Source organism: Megascapheus bottae, unplaced genomic scaffold, assembly GCF_031878675.1.
Source record: "Megascapheus bottae isolate mThoBot1 unplaced genomic scaffold, mThoBot2.hap1 HAP1_SCAFFOLD_58, whole genome shotgun sequence".
Taxonomy (NCBI): domain Eukaryota; kingdom Metazoa; phylum Chordata; class Mammalia; order Rodentia; family Geomyidae; genus Megascapheus; species Megascapheus bottae.
This window is the reverse complement of record NW_028327477.1, coordinates 194,842-216,304: the sequence shown is the minus strand read 5'-3', so window position 1 is coordinate 216,304 and position 21,463 is coordinate 194,842. Positions and strand designations below refer to the sequence as shown.

The 21,463-nt window shown below is 50.5% G+C and overlaps 4 pseudogenes; 2 read left to right on the top strand and 2 right to left on the bottom strand.

Moving 5' to 3' along the window:
- The first annotated feature begins 252 nt into the window (after positions 1-252).
- LOC150039775 (dual specificity protein phosphatase 7 pseudogene) lies at positions 253-1,484 on the top strand (annotated as a pseudogene).
- A 916-nt stretch (positions 1,485-2,400) lies between these two features.
- LOC150039774 (Y-box-binding protein 1 pseudogene) lies at positions 2,401-5,356 on the top strand (annotated as a pseudogene).
- A 1,493-nt stretch (positions 5,357-6,849) lies between these two features.
- LOC150039773 (uridine phosphorylase 1-like) lies at positions 6,850-10,503 on the bottom strand (annotated as a pseudogene).
- Positions 10,504-10,530: 27 nt separating this feature from the next.
- On the bottom strand, positions 10,531-12,098 carry LOC150039772 (N-lysine methyltransferase KMT5A pseudogene; annotated as a pseudogene).
- Between the last annotated feature and the right edge of the window lie 9,365 nt (positions 12,099-21,463).

Genomic DNA, 21,463 nt, shown 5'->3' with positions numbered 1-21,463 from the left:
GACACGTTCGGAGGGCCAGCGGGGCCTGGTGGGCAGGATGGCCGGGGGCCTGGGGCAGGGAGGGCTTGGCAGGCTCGGAGGTGCGCGTCTTCCCGGGAGGGCTTGGGGTGGGGCGGGGCGGGGTGGGGCGTCCACCGTGGCCCGGGCACCCGGGGACGGGGGTCGTCCTCCGTCCTCCCCAGCCCCCCACCCCCCCCCCGACCCCGGGCCGACGGCCCTGCCTCCCCCCCTCCCCCGCTCCCCAGGCCTCCCATGAAAACCCAGCTGCGCGTCCCCCCGTGGAGGGCGGCGCCCATGTCGGCTCCGGGGAGCGTGGGGGTCGGGGACAGCAGGCTGGAGCGGAGCCCGGCGCGGGCGCAGGGCCAGCGGCGGGCATCCCAGGAGCCATGCCCTGCAAGAGCGCCAAGTGGCTGCAGGAGGAGCTGGAGGTGCGCGGCGGGGCCTCGCTGCTGCTGCTCGACTGCCGGCCCCAGGAGCTGTTCGAGTTGTCGCACATCGAGACGGCCATCAACCTGGCCATCCCGGGCCTCGTGCTCCGCTGCCTGCGCAAGGGCAACCTGCCCATCCGCTCCATCATCCCCAACCACGCCGACAAGGAGCGCTTCACCACCCGCTGCAAGGCCGCCACCATGCTGCTCTAGGATGAGGCCACCACCGAGTGGCAGCCCGAGGCGCATGCGCGCCCGACTCCGTCCTCGGCCTGCTGCTGCAGAAGCTGCGGGAAGACGGCTGCCAGGCCTATTACCTCCAGGGTGGTTTCAACAAGTTCCAGAACGAGTACTCCGAGCACTGCGAGACCAATGTGGACAGCTCGTCCTCGCCCAGCGGCTCGCCGCCCACCTCGGTGCTGGGGCTGGGGGGGCTTCGGATCAGCTCAGACTGCTCTGATGGTGAGTCGGACAGGGAGCTGCTCAGCAGTGCCACCGAGTCGGATGGCAGCCCCGTGCCATCCAGCCAGCCAGCCTTCCCCGTGCAAATTCTGCCCTACCTCTACCTCGGCTGTGCCAAGGACTCCACCAACCTGGACGTGCTGGGCAAATATGGCATCAAGTACATTCTCAATGTCACCCCCAACCACCCCAACGCCTTCGAGTTCACCTACAAGCAGATTCCCATCTCCGACCACTGGAGCCAGAATCTCTCCCAATTCTTCCCTGAGGCCATTAGCTTTATCGACGAGGCTCGCTCCAAGAAGTGTGGGGTCCTGGTTCACTGCCTGGCAGGCATCAGCCGCTCCGTGACAGTCACCGTGGCCTACCTGATGCAGAAGCTGAACCTGTCCCTCAACCGACGCCTACGACTTCGTCAAGAGGAAAAAGTCCAACATTTCGCCCAATTTCAACTTCATGGGGCAGCTGCTGGACTTAGAGCAGACTCTGGGGCTCAGCAGCCCGTGCAACAGCCACACGCCCAGCAAGCAGCTCTACTTCTCCACGCCCGCCAACCACAACCTGTACCCCCTCAACACGCTGGAATCCACGTGAGGACGGGCCCCAGGCCCAGCCCGGCGCGGCCTGCCCACAGGCTTCCACCGGTCACAGGTCTGTACCCAGGCCCAGGCCCTAACGCAGTGGCCGGGCCCACAGGTCAGCGGGGGGGTCTTGGATGGATCGTGGCATGACGCGCCAGAGACGCTGTGGCCCTCGGATGACATGTGGCTTTTGGGGGAGCCAGAGAGGGCACCCCGTTTCTGACCCAGGACACTGCATTCTGCTCGAGCAGCCGCTCGTGGTGGTTGAAGATCCCGCAGAAGCTGGGCGGGCTGCTCGTGAGCTTCTTGTCGTTCATCAGCTGCACCAGGGAATCCGGGGTGGGCTTCGGCTTCTCCTTCCTTTCCATTTCCCAGACCATATTCCAGGCTCCGCTGCGCTCTCTGCCTGCCGCTGCCGCCAAGGAGAAGGAGGAGGAGGACGAGGACGAAGAGGAGGAGGAGGAGGGAGGGGTGCCGCCTACTGCTAGGCACACCCGTCCCGCTCTGCTCCGGCTCCTGCTCTGGCTCCAGCGCCGAGCCCCGGGGCGGCCGGCTCCGCGCACCCGCCTGCCCACCCCCCACAGGCACTTTCCCCCCCAGGCCGGATGTGCTTGTCGGCCGCCTGGCGCGGCTCCCTTGCAAGGCCGGTGGCTGAGGCGGGTCTCGGGGCCGCTGCGCTAGGAGGAGCCGGGGCTGCTGCTCCTTGGGAGGCGCTGATCAGCTTGGCCACTCCGCTGCAGCTCCGCTGGCTCGCCAGGCTCGGGTCCCTCTGGCCGCTGCTGTGGAGGCGCTCAGTGCTCCTACTGCGCTCCTCCTCTTCCTCCCGCTCGCTGCCTCCTCACTCACTTACCAAATGCTGACATTCCTACTATATCCCAGAGTTCATCAGTCAGGAAATCTGTATCACTCTATCCTGTGTGTTGCTAAAGATGGACTTGGAGGGCTTTATGGTAAAAAGCATGCAGATACGGCACTTTAGTTCCTGGAACACTGTTGATCACTGGGGTCATAATTCCACCTCAAGTTTATTTCTGATGTTTTTTCTGCCTGCTCCTCAGTTTCTCATTTCATCCTTACCTAATCTCCTGGACGACTCTTCCTCTTCTGGCCTTCCCTGACCTCCCAGCACAGAGGCGCCCTCCTCCTTTCTGGTCTCTGTTGGGTATGGAAGGCTCTTATGTGCCCCTCGTTGCCCATCCCACTTCGCCCCTTGACAAAGACAGGTTCCTTCAGAAAAAGAAATTTGTAAACATAATGAAATGACTCTGTTTTTTCCTAAAATATTCTAATGTTGCATAAGACCCTCCCAAGATCTTCTATTGGAATAAGCCATATATGTATTCTCACAACTGCAGAGCATCCACAAATTTACCCACAGTTTCAAGTTCCTTACAAATGTCAACCATCTTACCATTTGCTTTTAGTTGACAGTGTTTTCTTTTCTTAACATTACTATGTCACTTTGAATCACTTTCCCATTCAGGGCTGAATCCCAAGGTAACAGATACAGTAAAACAGTACACAACCCACCAAATTTTGTTTGTATTTGCTATCATCTATAAGGAGGAGACCAAGATGCTGTTGTCATCAGTATTTTATGGAATAAGAAAGTGGTTTCTATATAAATTGCTAAGGTACAGAGAGGGATGATGGCATTTTTTTCATTCCAGATCCAGCTAATTCTGTCCATCCAGTTGTACTGCCATTTCTTCTGGGTGAAGGGATTGCAAAGGGGTCAGACTTTGAAGGGAACATTACCCTCTCATCATTTTCATTATTCTTCTATCCTTACCAGAGGGGTGTGTGTGTGTGTGTGTGTGTGTGTGTGTGTGTGTGTGTGTGTGTGTGTGTGTGAGTGTACCAGTGAATGGATTCATGTGGATACCTTATATCTGTCTTAGACTTCCATTTCTGTTTGTCACTTCTACCTAGAGTCACCTTCATCTGCCTTGTGGCAAGAAGTGATGCAGACATCACAGACACATGCCCACAGTAGTACTTCTTGCTGTGGTGGTTCTGCCACTTGAATAGGACAATGGGCCTTGAATCTTTATGCTCAAGTCTATCTAGACCCTTAGCTACCAATGACCATTCTTAAGTTACCACATTCAGGACAAAGTTTATTTTTAATTCAGAGGCCAGGTATAGGTAAAAGAGATCCTCAACATGTTCATTTACTCATGAGAGGCATTAATTTGGCTTAAGACTTTTTTTTCCTCTTGCAAAATATCCTATATGAAAATATTCATAAAGGAAATAAAGCTACTGGTTTTGTTTTGAATTGTGTGCTGTAGGGATAAGAAGATGCATTCCCTTAGTAGTTTTATCAGTAGAAGCTAAAGATCCTGGAGATACAAATAAAGGGGAAAATCCAGCAGAGTCTTCTGAATAAGGAGACGGCAACCAGGCCAGGATGCAAATGCTGCTGTCTTCATCTAGGAGATGCTACTGTGGGCTACAGTCCCTACCAAGTCTTTCACACCTATCTGGAGGTCTTCCCTATATTCTGGTGAGGTGGCCATTGCTATCCTCACCCTGTGTGACCCTGCCAGCTCACACACCTTTCCAGGAGCTGAAGTGTGTTAGCCGATGACACATCTGTCAGGCCAAGGAGGGAAATGTGGCAAAGGCTGAGGGTACTTCCTGCACAGCTCCTCTTTCCATTCACACTGTGGCTCTGCCCTCTGCACATGGTATCCTCAAGCCCAGAGAAGCTGCCTTCCCTCCACATTGTGTCCTTGTTCTCCCATTATCAGGATGAGTGAATCATCATAAAGTAGAGGCTTGCACAGTGAACTCTATTAAAGTAATGAACAATCCGACCCCAGAGAGCCCTGAGCAGCCCCGCCACCGCCGCGGGCCTAGTTACCACCACAGCCCTGGGGGAGCCACAGCTGCCACATCTGGCCCCGGTCACCATCACCTCAGCTGGGAGCAGCAAGGAGGAGACCCAGCAGCTGCCCGTGGCCCTGCCCTCAGCACCAGCACCAGGGCAGCAGCTCAGGGAGGGGCGGCCCGGGCAGCCTCACATGGGCGGCACATGCCGGCGGGGACAACAAGTCATTGCAAAGAAGGTTTTGGGAACAGTGAAATGGTTCAAGGTAAGGAACGGATAGGGTTTCATCAACAGGAATGACGCCAAAGAAGATGCATTTGTACACCGGTCCGCCATAAGAAGAATCGCCCCAGGAAGGCCCTTCACAGGGTGGGAGATGGAGAGACTGGAGGTTGGTGCTGTGGAAGGAGAACAGGGTGTGGAGGCAGCAAAGGTCCCAGGTCCTGGTGGAGTTCCTGTTCAAGGCCGTCAATGTGCAGCCGACCATAACCATTATAGACGCCATCCACCTAGTCGGGGTCCTCCGCGCAATTACCCGCAGAGCCTCCAGAAGAGGAGCATGGGGAGAAGAAGGAGGGATCCGAGAGTGCTCCCGAAGGCAGGCCCAACAGCGCCGGCCCCACCGCAGACGCAGGTTCCCACCTTACTCCATTCGGAGACCCTCTGGGCGTCGACCACAGTACTCCAACCCTCCTGTGCAGGGAGAGGGGATGGAGGGTGCTGACAACCAGGGCGCGGGAGAACAAGGTGGACCAGGGAGACAGACCACGATTCCGCAGAGGCCTCCTATCCAAAGACAGCCTAGAGAGGGTGGGAATGAAGAGGATAAGGAAAATCGAGGAGGTGAGACCCAAGGCCAGCAGCCACCTCAACGTCGGCACCGCAGGAACTTCAATGACCGACGAGACGCCCGGAGAACCCTCAACCACCAGATGGCAAAGAGAGGAAAGCAGCCGATCCACCAGCTGAGGATTTGTCCTCAAACCGAGGCTGAGCAGGGCGGGGCTGAGGAAAAGCCGGCCTACCATCTTTACCATCATCCGGTTTAGTCATCCAACACGAAGACATGAACGTGAAATTCCAGCTATAAGAAATGAACAAAAGATTGCAGCTGGAGACCTTAAGTGCTTGCTTTTTGCTCGTTGACCAGATAACTAGAACTATCTGCATTATCTATGCAGCATGGGGTTTTTATTATTTTTATCTAAACACGTCTCTTTGTCGTAATGGCAAACGTGTTTTTTTTTTTAAAAGCCTGGTTTTTCTCAATACACCTTTAAAGGTTTTTAAATTGTTTCATATCTGGTCAAGTTGAGATTTTTAAGAACTTCATTTTTAATTCACAATAAAAGTTTACAACTTCATTTTTTCAAAAAAGTCAACAAATTGCAAGCACCTGTTAATAAAGGTCTTAAATTAAAAAAAAGTAATGAAAAATCAAGGATCTAATCAAACTTTTCGTTGGACGTGTGTGTGTGTGTGTGTGTGTGTGTGTGTGTGTGTGTGTGTGTGTGTGTGTGTGCTGGTCTTGGTGCTTGAACTCAGAGCCTAGTCACTTTTGCTCAAGGCTAGCACTCTACCTCTTGAAACACAGCTCAAAGTTCAGGGGTTTTTTTGGTGGCTAATGGAGATGTGTCACCTGCCCAGGCTGGCTGGAAACCAAGATCCTCACAACTCAGCCTCCTGAACTGCTAGGGTGACAGGCGTGACACAGGGTACCATACACAAGCTAAATTTGAATAGCAGTTGCATTTTATTCTTGCATAGTCTGGTACAGTATATTAAGCAGCCCACAGAGGCTGTATCTTAGACGACCATGCTCTCACTCTTAGTAGTGGGGTCGCCCACTCTGGACTGTGGCTGTCATTGTCCCGTGTTTGCTTCAAGAACTGACCTTCCAGCACTTGTCAGATGTCCACCCATCTTTCAATAGGACCCCACACATGGACTTCTTTCTCGAGGGCAGACATGAGAACTGAGAGGTTTTGTGTCTGGGACACAAGAACATAGACTATTGCCTTCCATAACATTTGGGTCTCTGTCTCGGATTTCTCTAGGAGATCGTGAACTGAATGAAACTGCTCTGCAGGGAAGAAGCAAAATAAAATCCTGTTCGTTCATGTCTAGTATCTTATGTAATCTTGCTCCACAGTAAGCCATCAGTGGGGAATAAATGAACATATAAATCCACCATCTGACATGTAAGTCATTTTCTTTATGGCATATGTTCTTCCAAATTAATCAAACTAGGATATGAAATAGAAATTGAACATTCAGGTAATCCCATGTATGGAGACACTAATTTGGAACCAGAGATTGAGTGATTTGGAGACCAGAAGGATCACATTTCCAAGGAAGCATGGAAGAAACTTTAGGGAGACCCCTGTCACCTTGAAAAAACTAGTTGAGTAGGGTCTTGGATGTCTGCTCTGAAGTAGAATGTGATCTCAGCCTCCTAAAGCATGGGCCACCAGCCCACACTCAAGGAGACTTTGGAGATCCATTAGAATGGAAAGACCTGGGGACAGCTTGTCTCTAAGCCTCAGGCTTTTCCCAGACTCTTCTTGAAGAAGTAGCTCACCAGTGCTGTGGCCTCTGCTGGTACTCAGCAAGCACCTCATGAGGGCTGCTGATCTGGACTCCTGTAGGTGTTCCAGGAGGTTGATGCACACCACTGCAACTGCCAAACACAAAGACCCTGTCAACCCCAGGGACAGATCTCTAGCTTCATTCACAAGAATCAGACCAAGCAGGGAGCTGGGAGCCTCAGCCTGTGCATGTCCTAGGCAAGTCTGCTATGTCCACTCTGACTCAGGAGAGGATGGGGGATGAAGCAAGCAGGGAAAGGCACCATGGTTTGCTCAGGAATTCTAGAAGCTTTTCCCTTACAAACATCACCTTGTCCTAGGTCTCACCCAACTCTTTCCTCGCTTCTAAAAGAAAAGTCCTACTAGGCCAGGGACAGTGGCTTACACCTGTCATCTTAGCTACTTGGGAGATGGAGATGAGGAGAAAAATGGTTCATAGCCAATAAGGTAAAGGTTTAAGATCCCGCCTCAAAGGAGTTGTGGGGTTTCAGGGTTACACTCCCAGTTACAAGATAGATAGAAGATTACAATGCAAAGTGGCCTGGCCAAACTCCAGACTCTATCTGAAATATACACACAGCAATAAAAAGGACAGGAGCATGGCTCACTTGGTAGTGCACCTACATGGCAAGACAAGGCATCAAACTCTGAGTTTATACCTTAGCCTATCAGAAGGACATAAGTTAATGTCTGAGCCAATTGCAAGGCAGGCTCTCACCTGTTCTGTACAGCCTACAAGGCGAAGGTGATTTGACCAAGGGAAGACTACGGGGACACCAACCATGCTGTCACCATCACACAACATTTTCCCCAAGGCTGCAAGGGTATCAGCTCGGTGTGACACTGACCTGTAAGCCCAGTGCATAAAAGCCCAAAACATAGATTGGGGTGGGATAGGAAGAGGTGGCCTGGACTTCAGGATTGGCCAGCAGAGCAGAGATGGTGGAAGAAGGATGCCCAGGGGCCATCATGTACCTGCTTACAACAAAGTCCACACATATTCCACATGCAAACACCAAAGATTCCATCTCGATGTTTCAGATGCCAGAGGCGTGGGCAGCTTGAAGGGAGGCCTGCTTGTCCATTTCCTTGTAGGAACAGAGAGCATCATCCAGGCGGCCTCTTCCTGCAGCACAGACATGGGGACTCTGTATTGTCAGCTGCTGCCACACGGTGGGGCTCTGCCCACACCCAGCATGATGCAGGGGTGGCTCCCCAGCTCTTGCTTGCTCCTAGCATGGCTCCTAGCCACTGCTATCTCCACCAGGAAAAGGCTGAGATGGGGTGACAGCCAAGGTGCTGACAGCTCACCCTGGACATCCTTAGAAGCAGAATCAGGGCAAGGAGGGGCTCTTGAGTCTAGATTTCACCCCCCCACACACACACCATGTACCTTCATACAAGTCCAAAGTGCACATGGTGTTTCCCACCACAGTAGTGAGCTTGCTCAGGTCTGCAGCACCAGCTCCTGCACCAGCTGCTCATCCAGGTTGGTACTTCAAATGACCCATTTCCCCAGGACAAGCTGCTCAAACTCTGGCTTGAAGCAGGCATCCACTGCCTGCCTGGTAATGTCCATGGTGCCAGCAACAGCCCTGAGGAAGAAGCAGATGTTCACAGCTGTGCTAGAGGCTCAGGCAGGGCACAGCACAGATCAGGGAGAAAAGACCAGGATCCATCACAACTCGGAATCCTAACAACTTAGGAGAATGAGATAGGACGATCGTCATTCAAAGCCTGCTGAGGCAGACAAAAAACTACAATGGAGGTGGGGCTCGAGTAGTAGATTGCCATCCTGAAGAAAATAAAAAGCCAAGTGAGAGTTCAAGACCCCTCTATACAATGAAATGAAAAGTAAATATAACATAAAACATACATTTGCCTAAAGCATAACAATCTACACCATGTCTACATCATATAAGGTATGGTGGGACAACACTGAAGTAAGTCAGTTTATAGCACTCGAACACCAAGTCTCCCTCATTTGTCATAATCAGTAGAAACCTTGGGCTCTCCTAGCAGAGATTTATCATAGAACAAAATCTAGAGACATTAGACCAACTAGTATGACACTAAATGTAAAGACCTCCAGGAGAAGGAAACAAAAGCCATATAATGAGTGACTGTTATCCTTAATGTACTATGTTATCTCTCATCTCTTTTGCCATCCCTTGGTTATCTCATATTGTTACAAGATTTCATCTTGTTATCTGATATATTCTATATGTGCTTAATTGGTTATTTGAAATTGGATAGGGAAGGGGGGAAATCAAGATAAGCGGGGGGAGAGTGGGAGGGAAATGGGGACCATGTCATAAGAAAGGGTATCAAGGTTTGCTCAATTATATACTTTTTATCTGGTGAATATAATGTAACCCTCTATTAATCACAATAAAAAATAAAAAAATAGCCTGTATCTGTCGATTAAGTCCATTTGGTTCATAGTGCCATTCAATTCTGATGTTTCTTGGTTCATGTTTTGAGGCCAGGAGTGGTCTGGGTATCCTGCCTGTTAGAGACTGAGGTATCACCACACCCCACTAACACTAGGTTGGACTAGCAAATGCAGTGCTGTTTGCTTCATTAGTTTAGATGCACCAACATGAAAACTACATGTGTGAAAATTGTTACTACTTCTTTTTTTTTATTTGGCTGGCAATAAGTATTTTAATTTTTTTTCATTTTTATGATGACAAATCATTTTCAAGTTTTATTTCCTTTTTCACTTGCTTAAGTACAAAGTTAAACCACAAATGGGTACAATCAAGTCATTTCATCTCATTTACACACCCTTGTCGGATCCTCCTCCAGTCTAACGATCACTGACCAGGCTCGCGGGGTTGCGGGGGAAGACTTTCTTAGGTAGCACCGTGGTGAGGTCCAGGGTTGGGGATCGAGGACAGGGCCACTCCTCATACCTGTCTCTATTCACATTTACCTTGGCGCAGGGCAGGCAGGAGCCCTGGCCTGGAGTTGAGCAGTTCGAGAACTGGTCCCCACTGGCAGGGGAGGAGGCAGCCTCCGCTGCCTGCTGTCACCTATCACACTGCGAGAACACCTGAGCTTACCCTCAGTCCCGGGCCACGGCTGGTGGTGGTAGCCAGGGCGGGAGTCCTCGGGTCCCGCTTCATTTCCTGGCTGTGTTCTCAGGACACCAGGCTTCTGACAGGCAGAAGGCTCCACAGCAGGCCAGGAACTCCAACCCAGCTCAAGTGGGCGGGTGGGGCATGGCTAAGTAATTTCTGGTCCCACTACAATACGTTATTGTTGATTAGAATAGAGTACCATCTCATTCTCCTCTACAAAAACAAAACAAAACAAAACCAAAAAAAGAAGACCCCAAATGAAACAAAAAACCGCAGCCACTTCACTCACTGCAAGACCTATAAACATGGAAGTTGTTTTCTGTGGATTTTTGAATTTTTTTCAGCTTTTATTATTATGATTTCTTTAAAATAAACTCAGTGTTCACATTTCTAGAAAAAGCCCCATTTCAGGAAGGCCTGCTGGGGTGTGGAGCAGTGCCTTTCCCCGGGGCCTCCACCCTGACGCTCCGAGGCCAGGGCCTGGAGCAGTGGCCTCTGGGGAGGCGCTTCGGGGCCAGCCATGCTTCTTGCCAGCCAGCGCCAGCTTGAGAAAGCAGAGGGGAAGACTAGCTTACTGTGAAACCTTTTGAAAAAACATTCCTACTTCAATGTGTGCCTGCCGAGACACGAGAACAAGAGCTTGGAGACGTCCCGTCCAGGCCAGTTTCGGGCGCAGGGCCCTTGCCTGTTCCGGGACAGGGGTGGGGCACGCACGCCCAGCTTCCTAGTTCATGTCTGACTCTTCCTTCTAAAATCTGTGCTGAGTCCTGGACTGCATGCACGGGAAGCACAAACGTTCCACTTGTATGCAAAAAAGGTACAAAACAACTAGAATATAAAAGTTTTGGTAATATAAGGCCATCTGTTCAAGTCCACACGGGAACCTGTAACAGATATTAAATACTACAGTGAGAAGGCATCTTAATATACTTTTTTTTTTAAAAAAACAAACATCTGAAGTAATCTGCTAAGATTAAATGTGTAAAAAAAAACCCTTCCCTTTGAGGGCACTTAGTCCTGGCAGGAGGGTGTTGCAGTCAATGCTTGAGCCACGGGTAGGCCTCAATGGAAGCTTTGCTGTGGTCGCCATCGTCGTACAGCAGCTCCTCCCCCACCTCGATGTCGCGGGAGGCCACAAGGATGAGCTGAGGCACGCCGGCAATGTCGGCAATGCCGTGCAGCTTGGTCTGGCAGTTCCCACACTTGCTGTGATTGATCAGTCTCCCCAGGCGATTTGTCTCTCGAGTGGTGTCCACGCAGTAGGTTTTGCTCAGGTACTGGAAGTAGTACATGTAGCAGCTGGTGGAGGGGTCCTGTTCGTACAGCGCCTCTCTCTTCTTGGCGTCAGTGATCTCCACGAGGTCCCCGTGGTACTCCACCACGAAGTCGCCGCGGGAGAACCGCCTGGTGGCGATGACACCTCTGCCTTTGCCATCAATAAGGTCAATCTTCATGCCTTCCTCCTTCCCGCTGTCAATGAGCTCGTCTATCCTCCTCCTTTCTTCTGACTGCAGCTCAGCTTTGCTCTACCTCGAGCTCCTTCGAACAGGGTAGAAGTCTGTGAGTTTTCGGTTCTGTTGTGTTTTTCCTTGAGTTTTTTTCCGAGGAGCTGTTTTGCCTTTGAGAGCCTTTTTCAGGGCTTGCTTGGCAACAGCTGCATTGGTAGTATCACAGGAAGAGGGTGACGTTTTTGGAGATCCTGCTGCTTCAGATTTTGGGTTTGGAAAAGGGGCCAGGGGACCTCTCCTAGCGTCTTTGATCTTCTGTTCCTCTAATTTCATGGTGCTTCGTATCACGTTCCCAGCATTTCTTTTCTCTTCTCGCTTCTTGTAGATTCCTAATGGTTTCCCCTGGCACTTGACTTCGTTGTGGTGAGCAACTGAGTTCTCTTCCTGAAGGGGGGAACGCATTCCAGAGCATTTGCTGGGGCTCATTCAGGAATAGATCTTTGACTGCCCTGCAAACACGTTCTCCTGCAGCCCCGCCAGGCACATGGCAGCCAGCCCCGCGCCCTCGCCGCGACCAGGCCACCAGCACTGCAGCTGCTGCTGCTGCAGCCACCAACGCAGCACCCCGGGGAAGGGTCGGTGGCGCCCCATGGCGCCCCCTTCCCCCATGGCCTGCTAGCAGGACCGGGCACCCGTGCTGCATGGCTCCCGGGCCAAACAAGGCCAGGCCTGGCCGTGGACACTTCTGGAGATGCTGTCATTGGACCCCGCAGGAGACATGGTTCAGGGCAGTGAGAGTCTGGGGAGATGAACATATCTAAATCCCCTGGTCATTAACGGCTCTCCTCTCCCTGTGTGTTAGTGTGTGTGTCTGTGTGTGCATGTGTGTGTGCTTAGGTGTTTGTGTGGTTAATAATTTTTAAGTAATTCACCTGGTCCTATGTTTGCATATTCCAAGTGCCTTTTTCTTTTAGCACAGAGCTACTAAGTATGCTTTGTCAATAGTCATGTGCATGCGTACTAAATGAATGACAAACAAAAATTAGAGATGTGTACTCATATTCATTGACTCTCTGGCTAATCCCCACTCCTGTAAACATGTGATGACACACTACTCAGGAGGAAGCATAAGGAGTATGCTTGGTCTCAAAAGGGAAGGCCAGGTGAAAGTCATCCTGAGGGAACACAGACATTGCTAGGCTTTCCTTTCTCAGGTTAGTACCATACTGCATATGACACACATTATTATGATACTTGGTGGATACTTGGACATATAACTCTCACAGAATTTCCTCGATAGGCTGCCTTTGAACCTCCTTCACATCTCAGACTCCAGAGTAGCTAGAGTGCAGGCATGAGCCACTGTCACTGAGCCTGTTTCTTTCATCTTAGAAAAGGAATGAATCAAAGCATGACAGGACGATTGATTTTTGGATTGTTTGTTTGCTTGTTTGTTTTTCAGTTATGCATTGAACTCTAGACCTCATTTGTAAGATAGACAAGCCATGAGCCTGTAAAACTTAATCACAGTTCATTTTTCAATAAATGGACTCCTCGTTAGTGCATTGTTGAATATGGAGGATACTCAATGGGATAAGAGTTCCTTGATCCAATCCTCCTTAAGAATGGTGGTCATCCCATCGGCATGAGGTTCAAGAGACCCATGGTCACCCACCCACGCAGGACTGCAGCCTCTCAGATAATGTCACTGGAATTGCAGAGAATATACACTGGACTTACATCACAGGGTATTCCATTTAAATGCTCAGGGCCAGGAATGTGGCCTAGGGGTAGAGTGCTTGCCAGGCATGCACAAAATCCTAGGTTCAACTACTCAGTGCAACAGAAACAGGAAAACCTGCAAGGGGTGCTGAGAAACAAGAGGTAGAGCCTTGGCCAGATTCTCTAGGAAACACCAGCCCCCAAATAACTACTCCAAAAAAGCAGGCAGTGACCTTGTGGCTCAAATGCTAGAGCTCTAGCCATAGGAAAAAATAATAAAGTTTAAGGATAGCTCTCAAGCATAGATTTAAAGATATCCAGACTGGTAAAACAAAAGCAAAATTAGATTTGGCAATTCAGTCAAGGCTTCTGACAAATACTTGCATATATCCATAGAAGAGAGAGATGCACAAATATATAAGTATATATAAGTGTGTGTGTGTGTGTGTGTGTGTGTGTATGTGTGTTCTCAAGAAACTCAAGGGTATGATGTAACATAGTGGAGATAGAAAGCAGCTGCTCTATGTAGTCGAGAGTTACAGCATCCCTAGATCTAATGATTCTCCTCAGTGTGTAGGCCTTCCACTGTTAAACAAACTTCATTCTTGTACAGATGTTCCATGTCATATGATGTCCTGTAATGCTGACTTCTATGCAGTCCGATAATTGCTAGAAAAGTGATTTCACTGCAGAAAATGGACAAACATATTTCTGAATTCAAATAATGCCAATGGGGCTAATAGGCCTGAAAGGAGTATGTCACCAGATGACCATGAAACTCACATTCAAGAAGCTGCACACAGAACATTCTCCAGCAATGATCCACTGCTAGATTATACAAATAGCCTAAAAAATACCAACATGCACATCATTCCTCATATCTGGCTGAATGTGGGGTTTGTATGAGGTTGCACCATAAAATAGACTTCTGATCCAAACCAGTGGGTAGAGATAATGAAGGACACTGCATATTAATTATGGGAATAATCTAAGGGGAAAACACCCAAGAAGAGGTAAATAAACATTGATGCACAAACCCATGAATCAACTATGTACACTTTAAAACAGTGTCTTGAGGCTACCCAAAGACGATGGATCCGTTCAACAATCGATGTTAACAATCTACTCTCAGCAAAGTAAATGTTAACCCAACTAAATCATCTGTGAAGACCAGGCTGAAACATATGACAAAACAATTACCCCATATACTAATCTGTTTGCCATAGATAGATTGATAGATAGATAGATAGATAGATAGACAGCTATAAACTGATGTATACATGTGTTAAACAGTAGGTATATATACGTACTCAGAAACATATCTCTATGAACGACACTGTATAGAAAAACATTTTTTTCTTGTGGGGTTTTGCTTTTCCTGTTTTCTTATTTCTTTCTGTACACTTGTCTTGGTGTCTATCTTGGGTAGGAACATAGAACTCAGGACAAAAGTGTGAAAATGTTCATCAGTGATGTTCAATAGACATTGTACTGAAAGACATCTAGACAAGTCACATGTAGAAACAGAAGTAGGAAACTGATAGTTTGCGGAAGGAATGACACTGGACAAAAGGAAAAATACTCAATCTATGTCTTATGTAACTGTAACCATTCTACGCATCTGTGAAAATAATGTAACTTCTTTACATAGGGATAAAAACCACAGTGACAGCCTGGTTGGTGCTGGTGGGAGGCTGAGATCAGAGGATCATGGTGCCTGTGCAGAAAAGTCCCCATGAAATGTTCCTGCCACATAGCCACTGAAAACGCCACAAGTAGCCATGGGGCTTAAAGTTGTAGCACTCTAGCTTTGAGCAAAAAGAGCTCTAGAACAACATCCAGGTCCTGAGTACAAATTCCTAAAGACAGGAAGGGCAAGGTTGAACACCTTGACAATACCCAGGTGCTCATGGGATCCAAGCTATGTGACCACAGCTGGGAGAGCCTGCGGGCTGCATGGGGTCCTCTGCAAGCTGGCCGCCTGCAGGAAGGAGGGGCCCAGTCCTCCACCTCACTCCTGAGGACAGATGTCCATTCAGTCTCTCAGGCCCCTGCCAAACTCTCTAGGAATAAGGGGGAGAATGTGGGGGGAGCGATGAAGACACCAGGAAGACAGCAGAAGCACACGTGTGTCCAGGATCTGGTTAGAAAAGAGGTCCCTGTGGCTGGAGAGACATGACAGAACACAATTCCCAGACCAAGAAATGGCCGCACAGGTCCATACTGAAATACAGTGTTCCCCAAACCCACTGCTGACTGCCACAAAATGAGGAAGTCACACTTCCCTTGTGCCCACACTCAGGCATGCTCCACCCAGGTGTCAATCTTCCGGTCCCAGTAAGGAAGGGGTTGTGCCCTGTCTAGACAACAACTGTGTATCAGAGATAGAGCACCTTGGCCTGAGCCTCAGTGATTTTCTACTTGCAGCAGGGCAACTGGTGAGACTTGACCCTGAAGCCTGACCACTGGGGACTCCATAGCATCGCTCAGGAATCTTTATCTTAAGGTTTCCCTTTCGTGTCTTAGAAGACAATTGAGGAGCAGAGTGGGACTTGAGAGAAAAGGGGTTTAAGTTTGGGTCCCATGAGGCTGAGAACCCAATTGTGTCTCCTCCAGGGGGGTGTCTACTCCACACAGGTCTACCATAGAATTGAGGTGCTGGGGTAACACTGGACAGCTGTGTCCTGCTCAGAGCCAGCACAAGGATAGAGAAGGAGACCTTTGGAGAGGGTGTGTCAGAAGGAAGGTGTCAACTGAAGGGACCTTCGCAGATGACCTCATTGCCTTCACAATGGAACTTAGAACCTTGGTATCCCAGCACCCACAGTCAACACAAGGCCCCCACAGCTCACTTGTGTGGCTAGCAGACGTTCAGGAGATGTTTGGCAGTTTTTCCTCAAATGGGAGAGGCTCAGGCCTCATGGAAGATCACAGAGGGTGCCTGGCACACGTGTGTCCAAACAAGGCCAGTCCTGGCAGTGAAAACTTCTGGGTTATTGGACACCACAGGTGACATGGAGGCCCAGGCCAGTAAGTGGCTGGAAAGCCCACCACATCTAAGTCTCCAGTCATTACCAGCTCACCTTTCCCTCTGTGTATTTGTGTGTGTTTGTGTGTGTGTGTGTGTGTGTGTGTGTATGTGTGTGTGTGAGTGTGTGTGAGGGGGGGAGAAAGACAGACAGACAGACACAGACACAGAGAGAGGCATACAGACAGAAAGATATGGAGACAGAAGGACTGACAGAGAGTGACAAGAGAGTAAGACAGAGACTGAGAGAGACAGGAAGAGAGATACAGAGACAGAGACAGCAAGACATACATAGAATAGGGAACTTATTTTAATGTAATTCCCTGGACTGTATGTCAGAGTCCTCTTTGGTTCCCTAGTTTCAGCTTAAACTATTCCCCTGGTCCCACTCCAGGATGAAGCTCCAAGCCAGGGTGATTGCTGCAGGGCAGGCACCCTGGAGCAGCTGGTGGAACACTTGGTGCCTGCCCATCTGACCGGGGAACACTTCTTCATCCCCACCTTCCTCTCCACTTACCGAAAATTCACCAGCACCGAACAGGTCCTGGACCTGCTCTTCCAAACGTGAGTACCAACTGCAAGGGCAGTGGACTCTTTTTCTCCACGGGACCCTGGGAATGACCTGCACAACTCTCAGGGCTACTCTGATCCTGTGGAGTGGGGGTGGGCAGAGAAACATCTTAGGTTATGCCAGAGCCATGGGAAATGCCTTGTGTGCTCCCTAGTAGTGTAGGCTCAGCCCTGTGACCTTCTTCCTCAGGACACAGCTTTCTGCCTCCAAGCTCTGAGCCCTCAGACAAAGCAGACTTTCCCTGTTTGGAGAATGGTTCCTCAACTACATGTAGACAGAGCAGGGATAGCTGAAGGCAGAGTGAGAGACCCTCGGCCCACAGGATTCTCAACGGAGAAAAGGCTTGTCCCTATCCTTTGCACATAGGTTGAAGCCCCTACGGGTCTGGACATGTTTGTAGGGAGAAAGCACAAATAAGCCGCACTGTTGCAAGCTGGATGAAACACAGGAAGAGACAGCCAGTAACTGTGCAATTCCTCCACAGGTTCAGTAGAGGTGAGGCCTTCAAGGACTCCTCTACACAGGATGAAATCCTGCCTTTCTCCAGCCAGGATGGCATGCCACAGGGCAAACTCAGAAAGTGAGTGGACTTTGGTCACAAACGAGGGCATCTGTGTGCACAGTGGAGCCAGGTTTGAGTGTAGCGCGGTGGGCAAGCTCAGGATCCCAGAGATCTTGACGTTCTCACCACAGGGTTGAAGTGTGGCATATGTATGCAGGAGGAGGCTGACCCATGACCGGGAGTGCTGTTGGGATCACTGGTGGAGGCTTCAACTCAGAGCTGAGCCCTATGCCAACCCATCCTCTCCACAGCCCCTGATGCTCAGCCTTGCCTGTCCTCACCATGGCCTCGCAAACAGGATTAGAGCATTGATGTCATGTTTTAGGACTTCTACTGACCCTAGGAAGGCTGGCAGAGTAGAAGGCCTGGCTGGGTCACCAAGAGAACAGTGAGGTGGGGAGATAGCCTACGTGTGGCTCTTGGAACAGAGGCAGCAGAGTCACCAGTAGATGTGCACCAGCAGCCAGTTCATGCCAGGCATACAACAGACCCCATGGAGACTCCATGCAGTGGGGAGGGATTGGAGAGCTGCAAGAGTATGGGGAGCTCCCTGGAGAGGGCATAGTTGCTCATCCCATGATTGGGAGCTGGCTCCCTGGAATTCCCTTCAATCCCTCTTTGGTTCCTGAGGATTGTCACTACCTCCACCACCAAAGAAGCTTGGCTTGGGGAGATACTGATGTCCATGTTTCAAATGAGTGCTGAGAGTGTCTGGGGTAGCCGCTGGCCAGGTTTCTGACTCTGCTGCCCACCATCTTCCCCTAGTGCCATCTCTTCTATCCTGGACATGTGGCTGGACGAGTACCGGGAGGACTTCTGCCAGCCTCCACATTTTGCCTGCCTCAAACAGTTGCTGGCTCAACTGAAGAGGCACATGACTGGATCACACGTGGGGAGCCATGCACAACTGCTCCTGGCTCAGATGGAGGCCCAAGAGCCCAGCCAGACACAGTCTGATGGTGTGGAAACTGGGTGTGAAGGCAGAAGAAAGAGGCGGGATGAATGTGGGCCATCAGAGGGTGGAGAAGGCTCTAATATAGGCCTTGTGCCAGGAAGAAGAAAGACGCTGGAATATAGAGACTGTGCAGAGAAGTTGAAAATGAGGATGTGTAGAGGGATCCAGGTTGGGAAGTCAAAGGGAAGAGGGTCTTTATTCTCTTTTCAAAGACTCAGGACAAATCCTCCATGGAGAGGGCCTTGTCTTCTCCTGCAGCTCTAGCATTAGCAAAGTGTTTGTCTAAGTATAAGAAGAGGGAAGCATTGAGCTCCAAGCTCTGGCGTGCAGCCGCATTGTAGGAACATTACCAGGATTAGACCAAAACCCAAAGTCAGCCTTGACTCTACTGTACCACGAGATGGGAGCAACAGCATCAGGTGTGGGTGGCAGCCATGTCTTCCCGGGACTCTGAGGCTATGTCACCTGCAGTACCAGCCTCCATTGCTCTGCTGACTGGGAGCCAGTTTGAAACTTGGCCTCATGGCAGACTCCCAAGGGAGCCTGGAATCCATATCCTGGGAACCAACAATCTGGCCCCTGGTCCACAGCTTGGGTGGGATCCCTTAATTTATGGAGAATCGAAATAGGACCCGGCATGCTTTCCTCACAGGATCTTCCTGTCCTTCTTCAGAGAGCACAGGGGAGGGACTGAACAAGGAGAAGAATGAGGTCTTAGATTTCCCTCCCCTGTTGGTGGCTGAGCAGCTCACCAGGGTGGACTCGGTGAGGCCCTGGGCAGCACAGGGTGGACCGGGCTTCGTTCTCTGCATGGCTGCCTTCTCATCCTTCTCCTTCCCCTAGAGCCCAAGCTTTCATCCAGCCTGAGCTTCACCTTGGCTCAGGCTTCCTAGCATCACTCTCTTCAGTGCAGATACTAAAGTGTACATGAGACCTCTGTGTCCCAGGAGCTATGCGTGGAGAGGTGCAGCCAGAATCGCAGCTCCTCCGCATTTGGCAGGGACCACATGAGCCCAAGCAATTATGAGGATTCTGGTGTGTGTGCCAGAGCCTAGTGCAGAAAACAGAAAGTGCTACAGAAGCAGCATCTGTGGATATGAACCAAAGGACAGGCATAGGGTGACTTGGGGAGGGCAGAAATTCAACCTAGGACAAGGAGGAAGAGTCACATTGCACAGCAGACCCTCACATGAGGTAGGGACACTCAGGTGCCCTCCAGGGTTGCGAAGCGGCATGACATCTCTACAAACCCATGCCTAAGCCTCAGAGACCCCTACACAGCCAGAGTTCTCAGCCCAACTATGGGACTCAATCTGGGGCTGGGCACTGTGCTGTATGCCAGGCAATGAGGCACTCCTTCCTTTGGCAGGAGCTGTTCTTGAAGGTGGTGCCCCACCACTGCCTGCATTCTGCCATTTCCCAGAAGGACAGACACGACATGGAGAACTTGGCCCCCACCATCCGGGCCACCTTCACACAGTTTGACCAGGTGTTCTCCTGCGTGCTCACCACCTGCTTAGGGGACCACAGCATGCAGCCCTGCTCCAGGGCAAGGGTGCTAGAGCACTGGATCTTGGTGGCCATGGTAAGACACAGCTGCTGCCTAGAGACTCTCCTTTCAGAGTCTTATGTTCTGAGGTGTTCCAATGTGCTCAGAGCCCTGTGTGGACTTCAGGGCCTCCTGCCCAAGGCCATCTTGTCTGGACTCCCACATACCACACATGCAATGGTGCTCACTCCTTCCTCACACTCAGGACTCAGGGGCAACTTCACCCAGGCCTGGTCAGCCCTCTCTCCCCTCTGAAACCTCATAAGCAGCTCCCCAGTATCCTTGTACTGACCCTGGCTTAGCCCAGCCAGCAAGGCATCAGGTGGCAGCAATAGCATGCAAGGCTACCACCCCCTTCCCATGCAGGAATGCAGAATCCTCAGGAACTTCTCCTCCCTCCATGCCATCATCTCTGCTCTGCACAGCAGAGCCATCCAGCGCCTGGACAGCACATGGCAAGTGGTCTCCAGGTGGGTCCCTCTCTCCACAGAAGCTGTGCACACACAGGGACTAGCCAGCTTCACCACCAGCCCCAGAGCCAAGCTTGTATGACCTGGGCTGCTAGCCAGGAAAACAGGGACAGTGCCTGCATTATGCCTGTTCATGCACCGGCAAATGTTCAGTTCAATGTCTCACGGAAGCTGGACAGAGACCCAGAGGAGCTGTCCAGGGTTTCTGTGGTAATTCTACATTTCTGTCCAATTGAAATCCAAGCACAGTTGTCTAATACAACTGGGCTGGACTCCATTGGGACATGAAGAAGAAATTGCTTCCAGCTTCTGGGTCCTTGGGAGCTTCATGCAATCAATTGAAAACCTCCTCTTCAGGCAACTTGCAGGCCTGGCTCTAAAACAAAACCAAGCCTGTCTCCCTTCTCTCTCACTTTCCCATTTGTCACTTCTCTCTGTCCCTCCTGCAGATATACCAGAAACTGTCAGAGATCGTTTCTCCTTCATGCTCTTACTTCCAGACCAAAGTGCTACTCTTTCAGGTAGAGAGAAAGGGGTCAGAAAGAACAGGGCTAAGAAGGCAAAAGTGGGATCCAGTTCCAAAAAGAAATGCTTTCCCATTTTTCTTCTCTCCATTCTGGATCTTGAACTCAGGGCATGGCTGTTGTCCACAGTTTTTAATACTCAGTGCCCTTCATTTTCAGTCACAAGCCCACTCCATGTTTGGAGTTGATTGTAATTCACAGACTCAGTGACTGTGGTTTGAACTGGGATCCTCCAATCTCAAGCTCTTGAGTACCTGGTATGTAAGTCAGCTGCACTGCTCAGGAGTGAGTTGCTCTGCCATGGGATATTTCAGAGCTGTCCTTAGAGCCAAACAGACATAGCACACACTTGGTTTGCATCTTAACATTCAGAGCCAGGATGTCTACCTGAAGGAACTGGGTCTCTCTGTTCTCCCTAGAGCAGATGCTGCTCACCGCCATACAAAAACAGAGACAGGGACTAGACAGGGGAACTGAAGGTGGCTGGGGGTTTTCTTGACAAGGGAGGCCAGGCACTGCTCACTCAGCCCTGAAATTTCAGCTGGACATGACTGCGAGCCCAAGATTTGAGACTCAACCATGAAACCCCCCAAGTGAACTAGTCGCTCAGATAGAGTCACCCACACAAATCAAGAAAGGAAAAGATGTATCTA